Source organism: Castor canadensis, chromosome 11, assembly GCF_047511655.1.
Source record: "Castor canadensis chromosome 11, mCasCan1.hap1v2, whole genome shotgun sequence".
Taxonomy (NCBI): Eukaryota; Metazoa; Chordata; class Mammalia; order Rodentia; family Castoridae; genus Castor; species Castor canadensis.
In genome coordinates, this window is record NC_133396.1 from 51,375,089 (window position 1) to 51,390,811 (window position 15,723).

A 15,723-nucleotide genomic window follows, 5' to 3' on the forward strand; every position below is an offset into this window, starting at 1 on the left:
GAAAAGGCTACGCTAAGACACAGGCTCTTTGCTATGTTCCTGTGGGGTGTAGACAAATGCATCGACTTGGTACCCAGGAAAACAAGCCCTATCAAGAAACTCAGAAGAGTTTCCCAAAACTCAGAAGAGGGCAAAGTCCCAGACACTGCCAAGTCTTCCACCATCAGTGCTCAGAAAGGCTACTGCCCACCCTCACACCTGCAGTGTGGTCTCTAAAGACTCAGCTTGTCCATCAGACAAGCAGTTTTGAAAGCAGGCCTCATGGTCACCAAAAACAAACAGCAGAAAACCAGAAGGGGCCAAGCTCCTTTTGTGCTGGTATTATACACATGCATAAGTATATTTTCTGCTATGTAGACTACAACTCAGAAGCTTTTCTGAAAGGTGTTTGTTGAAATAAATGAGTCAAACAAATCACTCCCCTGCCCTCTCATACATGACATTTTCTTTTCGATCCAGACATCCTATCACCACATTTCAAATTAAACAATGCTGAGTTAAAATACTATTCCCAATTGCCAAAGACAAAACAACCCAAACAAAAGTAGTCCAGTCACACAGGGGAGTATTATTCAGCCATAAGAAGGAATAAAAAGCAATCCATGCTATAAACATGGACAAAGCTAGAAAACATGCAAGGTGAAAGAGGCCAGCCAAAAGGCCACATATGATTCCATTTACATGGAATGCCTGGGTTAGGCAAATCCACAGAGATAAACAGCAGATTAGTGGTTACCAGGGGCAGGAGAAGGCGGGAGTGGGGGAGCAACTGCTGAGTAAGTGTGGGTTTCCTTTTGGAGCGAGAAAAAAGATCTGGAACTACCTAGTGGTGAATGGACCAAATGCCACTGAATTATTCACTTCAAGATGGTTACACTGGTAAAGTTTATGTATGTTTTACAATAAAAAACATTAAAAGAGCAATCCTCTCATTGTTTTGCCCTAATAGAATTGCTAATAAAATTTAACCTAAGGGGCTGGTGGAGTGGCTCAAGTGGTAGAGCACTGCCTAGCAAGTGTGAGGCCCTGAGTTCAAACCTCAGAATGGTCCCAAAAAAAAAAAATCAACCTAAATCAAAACTGTATGTGATGATCATTATTTCAGAAGTAAAAACAAATCAGCTTCAAACACAGAGCATATGAAAACCAGAATTAAAGAGGAATGGAGGCCTCTCACTCAGGAAAAATATGCAAAGAACTCATACTGTTAGAGACACACGTTTAAAGTCTGGGATTTGCTTTAAAATAATCCAGGAGGGAGGAGCCTAGATTAAAACTGTTGAATCTGAGTGATGGGGTTCACCACACTATCCTAGTTTTACATGTCTGAAATCCTTCATAATGGGAAATTTTGTTATAAGCAAGTTTTCAAAGCTCTTTAACACATTTTTTCTGTATAAATAAAAGTAGCTATCCTTCAGCTGTCAGTCTCTGGGGGTTCAGCCAGGCGCCCTCCACTCTAAATCCAACAGTTCAGGGTCACTTGATACAGGTCCCTCCACAAGAGGCCATACAAACAGCCCCTCAGAAACTACACAGGGCCCCAGTTCAGATCTCTAGGCAGCAACACAAGGAGGTGCCTGCCCTGAACCTTCTCAATGCAAACAGCCAGAGGCAGGCCTGCTCAATCTTCAACTGTCAGCTGGGTCCAGGCACTGTCTGGACACAGGGATCTTTCACCCAATGCCTGGAACAGAAGTTCCAGAAACAGCCCCTTCAAATACAATGCCCACAAAGCTTGCCAGGCCTCGAGCTGAAGGACGCAGACCCCCTTGATGCAGTACGAGGTTCATACTGTCCTTCCCATTCACTTGGTTCTCTCCTCTTCTACAATCAGTCTTGAGGGGGAGATGGACAGGAGTCTGTCATTTCCTGTCACAGGCCCAGGGTCTAGAGAGTGCATGGCACAGAGATATTTGGCCACGTGCTTGTTGTGTCATCTTGACTTTTGATGGCTATGGCTCTAAAGGTACATTATAAAGACTTGCTTTTCACAAACTCCAATGTGAAACATAAAACGGAAGGCACCAGAATGTACTAGAGTTGGGTGCCAGAAAAGGAGGGGACAGGAGACAAGGAGTCATGGCACAAACAATACCACCTAAAATAGCATCAGAGATGCTGCAGAGCACAGAGCCCTGGGTCAGGAGAGGAGGAGGGACAGTGTGTACCAGGCAGAGGCAGAAGAGAATTTAGGACAAGAGTCTGGGGGCAGGAAGTGTGAGCAAGGTGCAGAGGGCAAAGAGTAGGGCACAAAACAGGAAGGTGGCAAGCTCGACCACCCTAACACAGGATAGTGGTGTGAACGGACTCTGGGTAAGCCCCTAAGTCCCTACAGCGGGGTTTAGACAACGAAAGGAAACCAGTGGCCACCCTGGGGAAGGCAGGGGCCCACAGAGAACTGGCACACACAAACCCCATCTAGAGATGGCGCTGACACTGGCTCCAATCCACTGTTGCCAGGCAACAGTGCAGCCCGCCCCCCCCCCAGCTGCCAAGTGTTCTGATTTGTCCATGAAGCTGCAATTGTGGATGGCTATACAGGACCTCCTGATTTTAATGCTGGCAACTATGGTAGGCAAATACTGGCCTCACAAAGATATCCACACCCAAATTCCAGAACCTGTAAATATGTTAACGTAAATGGCAAAGAGATAGTGGACAGAATTAAAGTTTCTAGTCAGCTGACTTTAAATAGGAAGATATACTTGGAGTAGAACCTCCGAGCAGTACACAGCCCAGCCCCAAGCCCCGTGCTGGACTTGTCACTTACACAGTTGTGTTATCTAAGCGCTGTGCTGCAGTCACTTGTCAAGGTAGCCACAGGAAGCTTTTGCAGCACTCAATGCTAACATTTCAAAGAGGCATAGTACATTCAGCCAAACCAGGCACCTCTGTGGTCTTCCCCCTACTCCCCCAGGTTTTTCTAGTTCAGGCTGAAGAGAGTGGAGGACTGGGACCATCTTCTCAGCACAGAGCCAGGGTCAGTATCTCTCTGACATGTCTCAAGTTAATCAGAAAGTCCCTTATCTTTACCATATAGTCATAAAATTCTCTAGGGATTTCTAGAAAACAGAACTGCTTAAGCGTGGGAGTTCTAATCCCAAGGGAGCGGCTCATCCCAGAACCAGTGCAGGGCTGAGATGTCACCCTGGGCCCTGAGAAACCAGCCTGGAAGACAGGGTGGGGCAGGAACTCCTTTCAACCCCACCTTTCTCAGTGCACACAGAACAGAAAGAAGAGTGCTGGGCAGGTCCTCAGGAGCTCAGGCCTCCCGCTCAACACCCACACCACAGGGCACTGTGCTCACCCTGGCACCCAGCACCTATAGCAAGGAGGCTGTGTGGCTGGTTTTAAACAACACAGGAGCACTTTTCAAATGAGCACTGCCAGGTTCTCTACTTTCATCAGCACAAAACTGCTCTGATTGGGGGTGAGGCGGAGAACCCACAGCCCTGCCCACTCACCGCCAAAAGGCTGTGTGAAAACCACAGGCCATTAGTCAAATCTCACCCAACTCTGGCAGGGCTTGCCCAGACGGCCTGATCAGCCTGTAGCTGGGCCTCTGCCATATGACCAGCCCTTCCTCCTCCTTTCTCTGCCCACCAGGCCTCTGTACAACACAGCTCCATGGGTTCCCAATTCCAGGTTCTTCTCATCTCTGTCCCTCACAACTCCCATTTTTCCTTCAGGACTTGACTTTCAGATCATTTCCTCTGGTCCCCTCTCTGATCTGCAGATTTCATCTTCAGTGTCTGATACCACACCCTAATCTTCCCCAGTGGCCCTTCTCTTCTGGAGCTGATGTTACTACATCAGGAGCCACACTCGGCAGACCCACAGCTACCCGAAGGTGGGAACTTACATCTCATTCATCTAAAGTACCCCAGCCCAGAGCACATAACACATGTGCTCAATAAGCACTAAATAGTGCATGAATTAACTATGAACTCATTTTTGTTCAAAATGCCATTAATGGTATGATGACATGCATTAAATGTACCAATTAAAACCTCACTTCTAATCTTTAACTTAGTAAAGTTTATCTAAAGCAGGAGCTCTATAGAACAACTGTCTTTAACAAAATTACCTTAAAGAAATGCCATTTTGCCAGGCATGGTGGGGCATACCTGTAATCCCAGCACTCCAGAGGCTGAGGCAGGAAGAACAAAAGTTTGAGACCAGCCTACACTACACAGAGGGTTAGAGGCCAACCTGGGCTCTAACACAGCAAGACCCTGTCTCCAAAAAGGGAAAGAAAGGAGAGGGGATGGGAGAGAAGGAAAGAAAAATGAAAAGAAAAGAAAAAAAGAAAAGCAGTTCTAACTTTTACAGCCTGCTGTGGCCATTATAATTTGGGGTGTGGGAAGGAACCCTAAATGAACAGATAAGAACCTGCTCTGCCTGCTTCATGCCTGGGGCTCAGATGGAAGGAAGATGATTACCAAACAGGTGGATCACAATCTCTCCTCCTGCTCTGCCTTCTTTACAGTCTGCTAAACTACTCCCTTTCCCAAGATGGCTCAAATCACCCGTCTCTCTCTGCCCTCCCTCTTTGCTGGAGCCCATCCACAGCAACTCTGAGGAGAACTGAGGGCCCCAGCATCCATGCCTTCTCACTGCAAAAGCTTCCTCTTCTCTCTGGCTCCAATTTCCTCCCACCTTCAAATCTCTGACACTCTCAGAGGCTCCCTTGAGCACACATAGCTCAGCTTCTCAGCCCACACAGACCATTAAAAGAATTGTCTGGGGCACTTCTAAAAATTACTAGCTCCTCCTTGATTGGTCTGGGGTGGGCCCCATCAAAGGCATTTTTTTTTTAAAGCTTTCCAGATCACATGATTTGCAGGTGCACTCAGGGATAAGAACTGCAGACTCCCAGGGTGTCAAAACCAAACTTCCCAGCCAACAGAAGCCACTGCCGCTCCGAAACAGAGCTGGTGCTAGTCTCCCTGCACCACTGATCTGGCCAGTCTCACAAAGCCAGTCACCTACTGGAATTCCTCCACTCTGCAGCCACTGCCTGAGCTCCTCCACAAACACTAAAGATGGCACACGCCCCTCAATACCTACTCTGCTCCCCACCATCATCAAAACCAAACCCAAAGCTGCTGCCTCTTCAGAGGGCCACCCTGGTCCTCACCACACCCCACAGACACTGTCCAGGCAGGCTGCATGTGCACGCACAGGTGGGCAACCACAAACACAACCATCCACTGCACACACACCGAGCCACACCTGCCACAAGCTATGCCTTCTGCTATTCCCTGCACAATGTTCCTCGTCCTTCAAGGCCAGTTCCAATCCTACATTCTCCCTTACTCTTCTAGATTTTTTCTTACATTTTTGGCCTCCTGACAAAAAAAATCTCAAAATCACAGCCCAACACACTGCTAGCTTCCAATTGTCTCACAACTGTTGACTTTGTCTTCTCAATTAGACTAAGTTCAGTGGCAAGAAATATGGCATTTCATTAACTCTGGATACCACGTGTTACATATTTTTCCAGGCTGACACTGCCCTTGAATATTCTGCCCTGGTGTCACAAAACTGATTTTGAAACGCCAATACTGCTACATCTCTGAGTTGCTGCTCATGAGTGGCATAAAACTTTTTTCTCTGATTATATGCTTCCCCAATTTTTTGACCCAAAGTAGAGTCATTGTGTCCCAGAACAGCTCTGGATATCAAATTGGTACGCAGAGAGGACATGCTTTCAAGAAAAAAATGTGAATCACGTTTAGCCTGCCAGCATTCCTTTATTGCTGTGACAATTTGGTGTGAGACAGAGAGGATCTTTCAACAGCAACTTCTTGCTTGCATTCATTTACTCACCTCTGGAGTCTTAAAAGACTTTACAAAACAACAAGTTCTAGTTCAAACCTCCTGCACCTCCCACAAACGCAGGGCAGGCACCAACTCAGAGCTGTTTACCGCACTGGGAGCAAAAGCTGTAGGCCATTTTCAAACTTGGGAAAGAGCCCACACACGGCCTCCTCCAGACACTTCAAGACTGGAGCAAACCACCTACTGGCTGGAATTCATGTTAACTACCTACTGAGGAAAGAGCTACTTTATATTTCTACTTACACAGAACTCTGTAAGAATACCAAGTTCTTCTGCATGAATCGGATCACAGTTTTAACCACAGCAGTACCAGAGAGTGATTTCAGTCTTTTAGTACCCACGTGTAATGTTTACAAAACCAGCGTGCAGAGCCTCAGAACCACACTGTAAAAAGAAATGCCCCCTTCCCTCAGAGAGCTTTGGCCAATTATTTTGACACAGCTTTACAAATACAAAAACCCTTACCAGCCCACATAGACTTCCTCCCAGCCAACCCAGCTGGAGATTGACCCCCAGGTCCCTGTGGTATGCATCCAGGCTGCCAAGCATCTTACAGTTTCCTTCTGTAGTCCTGCCCAGGGAGGTGAGGTGTTGTCATGGAAATGACTTCATAAAGCTCCTGACTGAATTGAGGTCCTGAGAGCACAGGCTGGGGGCACATGCCAAGCTCGCTCCTGAGCTGAGGTGTGCTCGTCTGTGAAATGCCTGCCTCTTTGGACTGCTGTGAGGTACAGTGAGGTAATGGGAGCACCTGGCACACCCAGGAGAGGGAGTGGAAACAATGTGGCTCTGAGTCTGACACAGGTGGCAGCCAACAGCAGCTGGGCACTCACTGACTGTGTGGCCTCGGTAGGTTACTGAACCCTTGAGTCTTAGTTTTTTCAAATGCAAAAAGAGGACAATCACTAGATGGTAATCAGCATGGAAAATCAAATACTGTACATAAAAAGAGTAACTACCTGAGCATGAGTGACTCATGCCTGTAATGCTAGTTACTTAGGAGGCAGAGATCAGGAAAATAGAGGTTCGAAGCCAGCCCCAGGCAAATAGTTTCAAGAGACCCTATCTCAAAAGAAACCATCATAAAAAACCACTGGTAAGGTGGATAGAGTGGTAAAGTGCCTGCCTAGCAAGTGCTGAGGCCCTAGCAAGTGCGAGTTCAAACCCCAGTGCTGCCAAAACAAACAAAAAAAAGAGAGAGAAAGAAAGTAGCTAGTGCTTGGCACATAGGAACCATTAACAAAATCATGAGACCTCACACACCCACACAGGATTTGTTTTTGATGGACAAACTGCTAATTACTACTGGAGGGGAAAAAAAAAAAATCTTCCAAACACCAAAGATTAAATCAATGTGAACTGTTGGAGGGAGAGTGAAGAGAAATAACTTCCATTAGCACCACTAGCCCATCCCTAATGGCCCCATGGGATTCTGCTCAGACCCACAGCTCCCCCAACCTTTCCAAGTTGCATTTCTAAGAAGCCAGGACAGTGAACATCTTGCCAGACGTGTGGGGACGATGAGCCTGCTTTTCCAGGACTTTCTGCTTCTTTGAAGTCCACTGACACCTCATGTTCCCTTCTCTGTGGAAAACATCTCAACTAACACGAGTCGTAGTTAATGCCTGTGACAATTCAAATTATAATCATGAAAGAACGAAGTAAAAACACTGCTCTGAGAACCCAAATTTCCTTCCCAAATGTCACACCACCATCTTCAGAGCAACATTTAGCAGCATTGCTGGGCAGAAAGGCAGTGCCATTTTGAGTTTCCTCTGCACAGCCAGCTGGTACAAAATACTTACATGCCTTCTCCTCTGTCCTCTCTAGGTCATGTGCACCAGCAGCACATGAAAAGTGACTCAAAATGTACATTCTCAGGCCCGTCTACTGAATGGGAAACACTAGGTAGAGCCCAGAAGTGTCATGAACCAGCCCTCTAAACTATTCGGACACACTGGAGTTTGAGGAACTGCAAGTCCATTCCATGAAGTAGTCACTGCCAGCCCCACTTCAGAGATGAAGACACCAAAAATAAGTGACTGATGGACCCCAAGCCACCCAACCAGGAGACCACACAGTACTCACAACTGATTCCAAACATATCTGCCACATGACCTTTGTAGCCAAACTGCCATTTGGTACTCACAACTCCTGAGTTGCCATGATGTGAGCGATTTGACAATGACATTAGCAAAGAGGGTTGGGAGCCAAAGGAAGGATGCAGCCGGCACTAAGAAGTGATTAATTATAAATACTCTGATTTCCACATCATGCATTAGCCCTCGATGGCCAGCCATCCCTCAGGAAGAGCCTGCTTTCCTTGTTCTATTTATCAAACTGGGTTCTATGAAAAAAGACACGTGAGTCCCTTTATTTACAGCCCTCTGTGTGCCTGGTTCCTTGCTTGAAAGTGCAGTATACTCTGCCTTGAGCAGGACCAACAAGAAACGGAACCAGGAAAGCGCCTTTCTGTGCCCAGAAACAAAGCTGGCTCCAGTACCTGGGAGCGCTAAGAATGAGTCACCAGAAAGAATCCAACACACTTTTAGGGAGCACTGTAACAATGCAGCAGATCTGGTTCAAAGGAGGCAGGCTTTTTTTTTTTTTTTTTCTAATCAAACCCTAAATCTAGCCTCTGTCAGATAAAGTGGCCCATTAAATTACTGACATTCAAACCGCAGTGCTTTCAGAGATCCTAAGGTCAGGAGAAAGCCAAAAACCTCCTCATTCACAGCTGTCAACCTTCCCAGTAAACTTGATGGTAATTTCAGATCACAGATTTATCTTCTAATGTAAAGGAATACCCATTCTGTGGCACCTTCCTACAGGAGCAGCTGGAGAAGAAGAGACCCAGGTCTGGGAATCACAGCTCAGTTTGACTCCTGGCCCAGGTTACTTAACCACTCAGTCTCTGTCTTTGCACTCACAGAGGGGTAGTAATCCCAATATTATGCTGATGAAATTAGTGCACTTTTTGTTTAGCTTTTGTTTTTGTTTTTGTTTTTTTAAGGCTTCTGAAAGAGCTTTCAAGATTACAGAACAATGAAAACTTAACCTCCTGACTGGAAACAAGTATGGTCAAACATATTCAAAGATGGAAGTGACAGAATATACACACTTAACTGCACGTACATGTACTTCACTGTATTTGTTTTTTTAAGTTCCTTTTTTTAAGACACTATGAATAAGCTAATTAGGAAAGAAAATTCCACTAACTAATCAGAAAACTTGTCAATTTTCAAAACCTCAACATAAACAGTCATTTCACAATGCATCTGACAAAAACGATCTTAATATATCACCCACATTATTCAGTCCATTGTTAACTTGCAGGATGTCACGTCATACCTGTGAGACTGGGTTTCTCAAATGAGAGCACAGATATAATATTACAGAGTCTAACATACCATTTAAGTTCTATCCCCCTCACTTACTGCAGGATGTGTAATTTGGGGCACATGACTTAAGTTCCCTGGGTCTGTTTCCTCATCTGTAGAAGGGGGACAATATTTGTGTGACTGGCACATGACTGCTAGACCAACAGTGGTGGTTTAAGCCAGAGCGAGAGTGAACAGTGGAGCCTGTTAGTGAGTTAACAATAAAAATGTGCCCACTTGCTCCCAGGACAACTTATTGTAGGCGTTTACCGAGCACCTACCACATGTCACAGACCAAGCTGGGCGCCAGAGAGTTTTAAAAAAAAGAAAGAAAAAAAAACAGGGCAACCACTGGCTTCTAAGACGTCACAGCGTCACAAGAATCTCAAACACACAATGTGCAAAGTGCTCCAACAAACAGAGTGTGGAGGACTGGAGGTGTGGCTCAAGTGGTAGAGCACCTGCTTTACAAGTTCAAGGCCCTGAGTTCAAACCTCAGGACCTCCAAAGGGGGAAAAAAATGAGAATAACAATAGTGCTTGCCTCACATTTGGGCTGGCAGAATGGCTCAAGCAGTAGAGCACCTTCCTAGCAAGCATGAGGCCCTGGTTCAAACCCCAGTACCTCCAAAACCACCAACAAAAAAAAAAACTCAAGAGTGTGGAAAGATTAGGAGAGCAAAGGAAAGGGACCCAAACGCTAGCAGAGTTGCTAGCAAAGGTTTGACAAAAGGTTTAAAACAAACATGAGTTAAAAGTCCAGGAGACAAAAGTCAGGTGGTGCACCCCTATAATCCCAGCACTCAGGAGGCTAAGGCAGGAGGATAACAAGTTCCAGGCCAGAGTGGGCTACATAGCAAGACCCAGTCTCCGCTCACCTCTCCCATTATCCCCCCTCACCCCCCCCAAAAAAAGTCCAGCAAACAGAGTAGAACTGCCTAATTCCTCACATCCTGTCCCTGTCCAACCTCAAACATCCCAAATCCAAGCCCTTTTTCTTCCCCAAGGCTCAGGGTCACCAGGTACTCATGCCATAAAACAGTCATCCACAGTCCATCACCATGAACAGGAAGGCTCTGGGGAACAGGGAGAACAATTGCCAGAAAGCTTAGAAAGGTAAGTCCCAAATGTAGGCACTGATAATTCCCTGCATTTTGAATAGAACTCATTCTCTTCGGACTCTAGTCTACAAAGAACCCAAAACTTTCACTTCTACTGAAGCTAAAACAAAACAAGCAATGCCAAAGAACTTCAACTTTAGAAAATGCCAAACCATTAAAATAAATCAGAGTCTCCAAAGCTTTTCAACTACTTTTGCAGGATTCTTATCGGAACCTCCCCTCTTGGGAAACCCATGCTACACTATGAAATAAAGTTACGTAAGATGTGAAGTATTTCCACCGAGGGTTTCTACAAAGGATGGGTCATTTTTCAAGACTGCCTACAGCAGACCAGGTATTATCACTTGAAAGTTTTACATTTCTTCACACCTCAAATGCTTGGCCCCACATACCTTGCAGCGAGAGTTCTCCCTCCAGCTCAGAGCTCTGGGAGAGTTCTCCTGTAAACCAGAGATAAGTACACCCCACAGGACTATCCAAACTTCCTCCTGATCCAGGAGCTTGTGGGATGCAGGCAGTCCTGAATCATGCAGTAAGGGAATTTACACTTTACCCAACTCTTTAATAACCAATGCTTACAAAAGAATAGCCCAGCTGGTAAGGATAAGTAGCCCAATTTTCAAACTAGGAGAACAAACTTTACAAAGGTAAAAACACAAGTAAAAGATGAGATACACGTGTTTCCCCACAGCAATCATTTGTCCCAAACACAAGCACAAATTGCAGAAACAAATTGCAGTCCCTTTCGATGCCCATTCAAATACAAATGAAAACTTAATTATCAGTACAAACACAATCACTGTGTGTGAGGATCTGATCTAGTCACCACCTCCCAATCCACATCAAGAGCTACAAGATGCACGTGTTTTCTGCTAAATCTTCATTACATTATGTAATGAGGGGGGTGAGTGTAGGTCATTAAAATTCACCTTTTTCAATCATTTCCACTCATATTCCAATCCCTTCTTTCACAGGTTATTTTTTGGAGATGGACAGGACGAATTCATACTCATCTTTTCCTGCCCATTTCCTTGTGTGAATGTTAAAAATAAAAGGCAGGGGGGTTGGGGGAATCCTAAGCATCTCTTCAAAAAAAAAAAAAAAAATCGTAAGTGTGGTGGAGTGCCCTGGAGATGGAGCTTCCAGCTCTGGCACTGACATAGTATCGCTGGGTGACCTTGGGCAAATCACTGCATCTGGGCCTCAGTTTCCCCCATCAGAAGAATTCCAATGGTAGTTAAATAACCCCACAACCACCACAAAAGCACACACTTCCAATGCGTCCCCCAAGCCAGCAATACAGTGAAGGGGCCGCCGGAAGAGACCGAGCTCCTGGACTCTTCGAGGAAGCGACTTTCACAGGCCTTGCTGGGGTAGGGAGCTACCCCGCCCCACAAAACCGCTGGGCCAACTTCAGGTCGCAAACAAAACCTGTTGGCCCGGACTCCTCTAAGTAAGGGCCTGCCTCTTCCAACGCTCCCAGCTCCCGCTCCGGGGGAGCCGCCCCAAGGGAAGAGAGAAGGGTCTCCTGGAAGATGCTGGCCCCTACGCGCCTAGTTCACCCACCCCGGATTAGCCGAGCAGGACCGCAGGGCCGGGTCTCTGCCATCCCACGCGGAACAAAAGGCAGCTGGAACCTAGCTCTGCCGCCCCCGTCCCCTCTGCGCTGTGCAGGTGGGGGCTGGGGAGGGGGTAAATCTAGTCCCCGGAGCGGTAAAGGGGCCCTGGTCCACCCGAAGGAGAAAGATACGAGCCGGGATTCTGCACAGAGAAGAGGACCCCTCCCCCGATTCCTGGAGGGAGGCTGGGCTGTTACTCTGCACGGGAGCGAAAGGGAAACCAGGCTTTGGAGGAAGGGGCGCCTGGCCCCGGGAAAGGAGGAATGCGCTCTGGGGAGGGGGCTCCCAGATCTGAGGTGGGAGTAAGGGAAACCCCAGACTCCGAGAATGTAAGGGGAGCTCCCAGATAGGGAAACGGATGGGGTCCTTGAAGCATTAAGAGGGATCCCGATGCGAAAAGGGCCATGCTCCAGCCTGTGGGGCGGGGCCTGGTTGGAGAGAAGAGAGTCCCGTCCGGGGTGGGGTCCGGCTGAGGCGCCAGGGGTGCATGCTAGGGGGCTTCTGAGGTGGGAGAAGCTTGTGCTCTGGCCGCGTCCGCGCCCTGGGTGCAGGGCTTCCCAACCCCGCGGGTCCCGGCTCACCTCCGCTCCGCTCACCTCCGCTCCTCTCGGCCAGCGCGAGTGCGCGGCTGCGGCCGCCGGTAGCGCTGGAGAGGCGGGAGCGACTGAAGCCCGTGCAGCGTTTGACACCCACACACCAGCCAACATGGCGGCCGGGAGGGGGCGCGCCGGCGGCGTGCGCGCGCCCGCCGGCCCCGCCCCTCCTGCCCACCAGCCCCGCCCCTGCGACCCCGCTGGCGCCCCTCCTGAGGCCCTGTCCATTTACCCCGCCCTTCACGACCCCGCAGCCCACGAACGGACCCGCCCCTTCGACCCCGCCGAGGCCCCGCCCCTGTCCGCCCCGCCCACACATGCACTTTAGAAAGTCCGCAAGACCTCATGCAGCAACCCCCCAACCTACACTCAAATTCCCTATCAATCCCTCCACCCCCAGCGGCCACGCAGTGACCCCCACGCCTTACGACCTCCAGCCACATTCCCACTCCCCACCTCAAGCCCACACGCTCAGAACCCCGCCCCATCATCCTCTGAACCGCCTCTTCTTACCCTTGCAATTTTGCGCTTGAAAATATTGCTGGGATAGAGGCTCCTCTTGGGGAGCAAAGATTGGGAGGGGCGAGGGGCCCCTCTGGACGCTGGTCATGGTTGATTTATTTAGCTACAAGTGTGTTCATTAAAATTCACTGATGTGCACTATAGATGGGTGCACTTTTCCATATGTGTGTTGTATTTCAATAAGATAAATACTCAAAAACTATTCTGGAAGGGCTTCATTCAGTAGGCTGCCAAAAGGGTTCAAATCACTAAAAAGGTGGGAACCTTAGGCTCACAGGAACCCTGAGATTTACAGAGCCCCTCATGCAAGCCCACACGGTCTCACAGGGCTAGGTGAGCCACCTCGTTCCCTCGGTTCCACCAGGCATCTCCTATGTGTCAAGTCATGTGTTGGACACAGAAAGACAACACAAGTGCATAGAGAGAAAGCCCTGCCTTCCGTGGAAGAGGTTCTCAGAGGGATCAGAACAGAAGGCTGGTCCTCAAAGCTGACTACCTGCTCCAGTCAGGGTAGGAGTCAGCAGAGACCTCTCACTATGGGGTCTAGCACATGAATCAGGGCTTGAGCGGTACCAAGCTGTCGCCTGGGTGACATCAACACTATGCTAGACTCTGGCTTCAGGAAACTGCACCCAGAAGTCCCATTCTGCTCTTGCTCACTGAGGAACCTTGGGCAGGTCACTGAATTTTTCTGTGCCAAGTGTTCATTTTCCTTATAAAGGAGCCATGTGGATAAAAGTACCCAGGATCTAGAGTTCTCTTCTCTGGCAAAACCCAAAAAAATTTGGGAAGAGGAGAGAAGAGACCCTAACATAACACATCTACAAAACCCACATCCCACTTTTCCTTTGAAAAGCCCAATATGGGAAAGTTCTTATTGCTTGAAGCCCTTCCCCATAATTAGCTGCCCCTGCTACTGCTTCTTTCTCCATCTGGAGAGTGACTCCTACTTTGTGTGCCTGCAGTGGGAGCTGTAACTCTGTTTTGAACTTGGTCCATTCTGTAGGGGTGGAAAGGTGTATGTGATCCCTTGCCTCACTCGAAAAGCATAACATTCATTCAATCAAACTTTTTGCTGACACGGGAGCCTTCAGAAGTGAAGACGTAAAGACTCGGAAAAAAACATCAATGTTTACACTTTTGATGAAGGATGAACAGATGTGTAGAAAGGGGATGATCTGATGTAGTAGGCTAAGGAGAAGTAACACAGCAGGACTTGTCTTTTTTTTTTGGTGGTGGTGGTGGTATTAGGGTTTGAACTCAGGGCCTCATGCTTGTTAGGCAGGTGCTCTACTTGAGCCACACCTCTAACCCTTTTTACTTTAGTTATTTTTCAGAGTCTTGGGTTTTTGGGGTTTGTTTGTTTTGTAGTACCAGGGCTTGAACTCATGGCCTACACCTGGAGCCACTCCACCAACCCTTTTTTGTGATTTTTTTCAAGATAGGGTCTTTCGAACTACTTGTCCAGGCTGACTTTGAACTGCGATCCTCCTGAGTAGCTAGGATTACAGGTGCGAGCCACCTGTGTCTGGCTGGGTCTTGGGTTTTTGCCTGGGGCTGGCCTCAGACAGCAGTCCTCCTACCTGTGCCTCTCTGATAGCTTGGATTACAGTTTTGTACCACCACACCCATCTATTGGTTGAAATGGGGTTCTTACTTTCTGGCCAGATTGGCTTTAAACCACAATCCTCCTTATCTCTGCATCCTGAATAGTTGGAATTGCAGGGATGAGCCACAGATTCTTCCTGGCCTCTCTGTGTGGCATTCCTTTCCCAGACATAGGGCAGGACTCCTTCCTGAATGAAGGTCTTTTGACTATCAGACAGGGTAGGTGAGAGAATTTCTGAGGGGGAGATGGAGGGAGTAACGGGTAACAGGAGAAAGAAGAGCAGAAAAAGTCAGAGAGAGACTTACAATGTCCTTCAGGCTAAAGTATTCAGCATGTCATAAAGCACTCAGCTGTCTGAGCCCCAAGGACCCCATTCAGACCCATCCTAGAGAATGCCTTCAAGGAGTCCTGTGAGGTCTATGCTGTCACTTCAAGGAGTGCAGAATTCTGCACTGAAATTGTGGGCCCTATCTCAGTTTGCAATTTCAAATGAGTTATAACACATAGCTGATGAATGGTCCAGTGCTACACATAGATTGTCCACACCAAAGCAGCTGTCTAATAGATCGTCCTTCTTTTATGCTTTTTTATTTTTTTGTCCATGTGGGGATTGAACCCAGGACCTAGCACATGCTAGGCAAATGATCTTGCCCCTGGACCGGATCCTCATCCCTGGTCTTTCCTTCAGTGATGAAAATGTCCTCTGTCTGTGCTATCCAATATGGTTGCCACTGGCCACATGTAGGTCACACCTGAAATGTGTCAAGTGTGACTAAGGAGCTGAATTTTTAAAACTCTAATTAACTCTTATTCATTTAAATTTAAACAGCCGCGTGTGGCTAGAGGCCACCATGCTGAATGGTACTGGCCTGAAACCTCAAGACATCCACAAGGTGCATATTTTTATTGTCTGCAGTTTAAAGACACTAAATTAAGGTTTGGAGAGCTGCTGGGGCTTAGCCACCCAGCTGATTTTTCTCCATGCAGTGCCTACACCCTGTACCACCCATTAGCGCCTGTGTGTAGTCACAGA

The 15,723-nt window shown here is 47.7% G+C and overlaps 1 protein-coding gene across 13 annotated transcripts in view; it reads right to left on the reverse strand.

The window, feature by feature from the left end:
* Epn2 (epsin 2) overlaps positions 1-15,723 on the reverse strand; it is a 95,457-nt gene that overhangs the window by 67,779 nt on the left and 11,955 nt on the right. For 5 of the 13 annotated variants that reach the window (XM_074046696.1, XM_020184552.2, XM_074046702.1 and 2 more), the window contains exon 1: positions 12,548-12,687. The exons of 2 other annotated variants lie outside the window; for them this stretch is intronic. The gene's annotated coding sequence lies outside the window, so the exon portion shown is untranslated. Of the gene's footprint in view, positions 1-6,312; positions 7,217-12,547; positions 12,688-15,723 lie in introns of those variants that run through there. 6 more of the 13 variants (XM_074046697.1, XM_074046691.1, XM_074046690.1 and 3 more) reach the window with 5 other exon arrangements.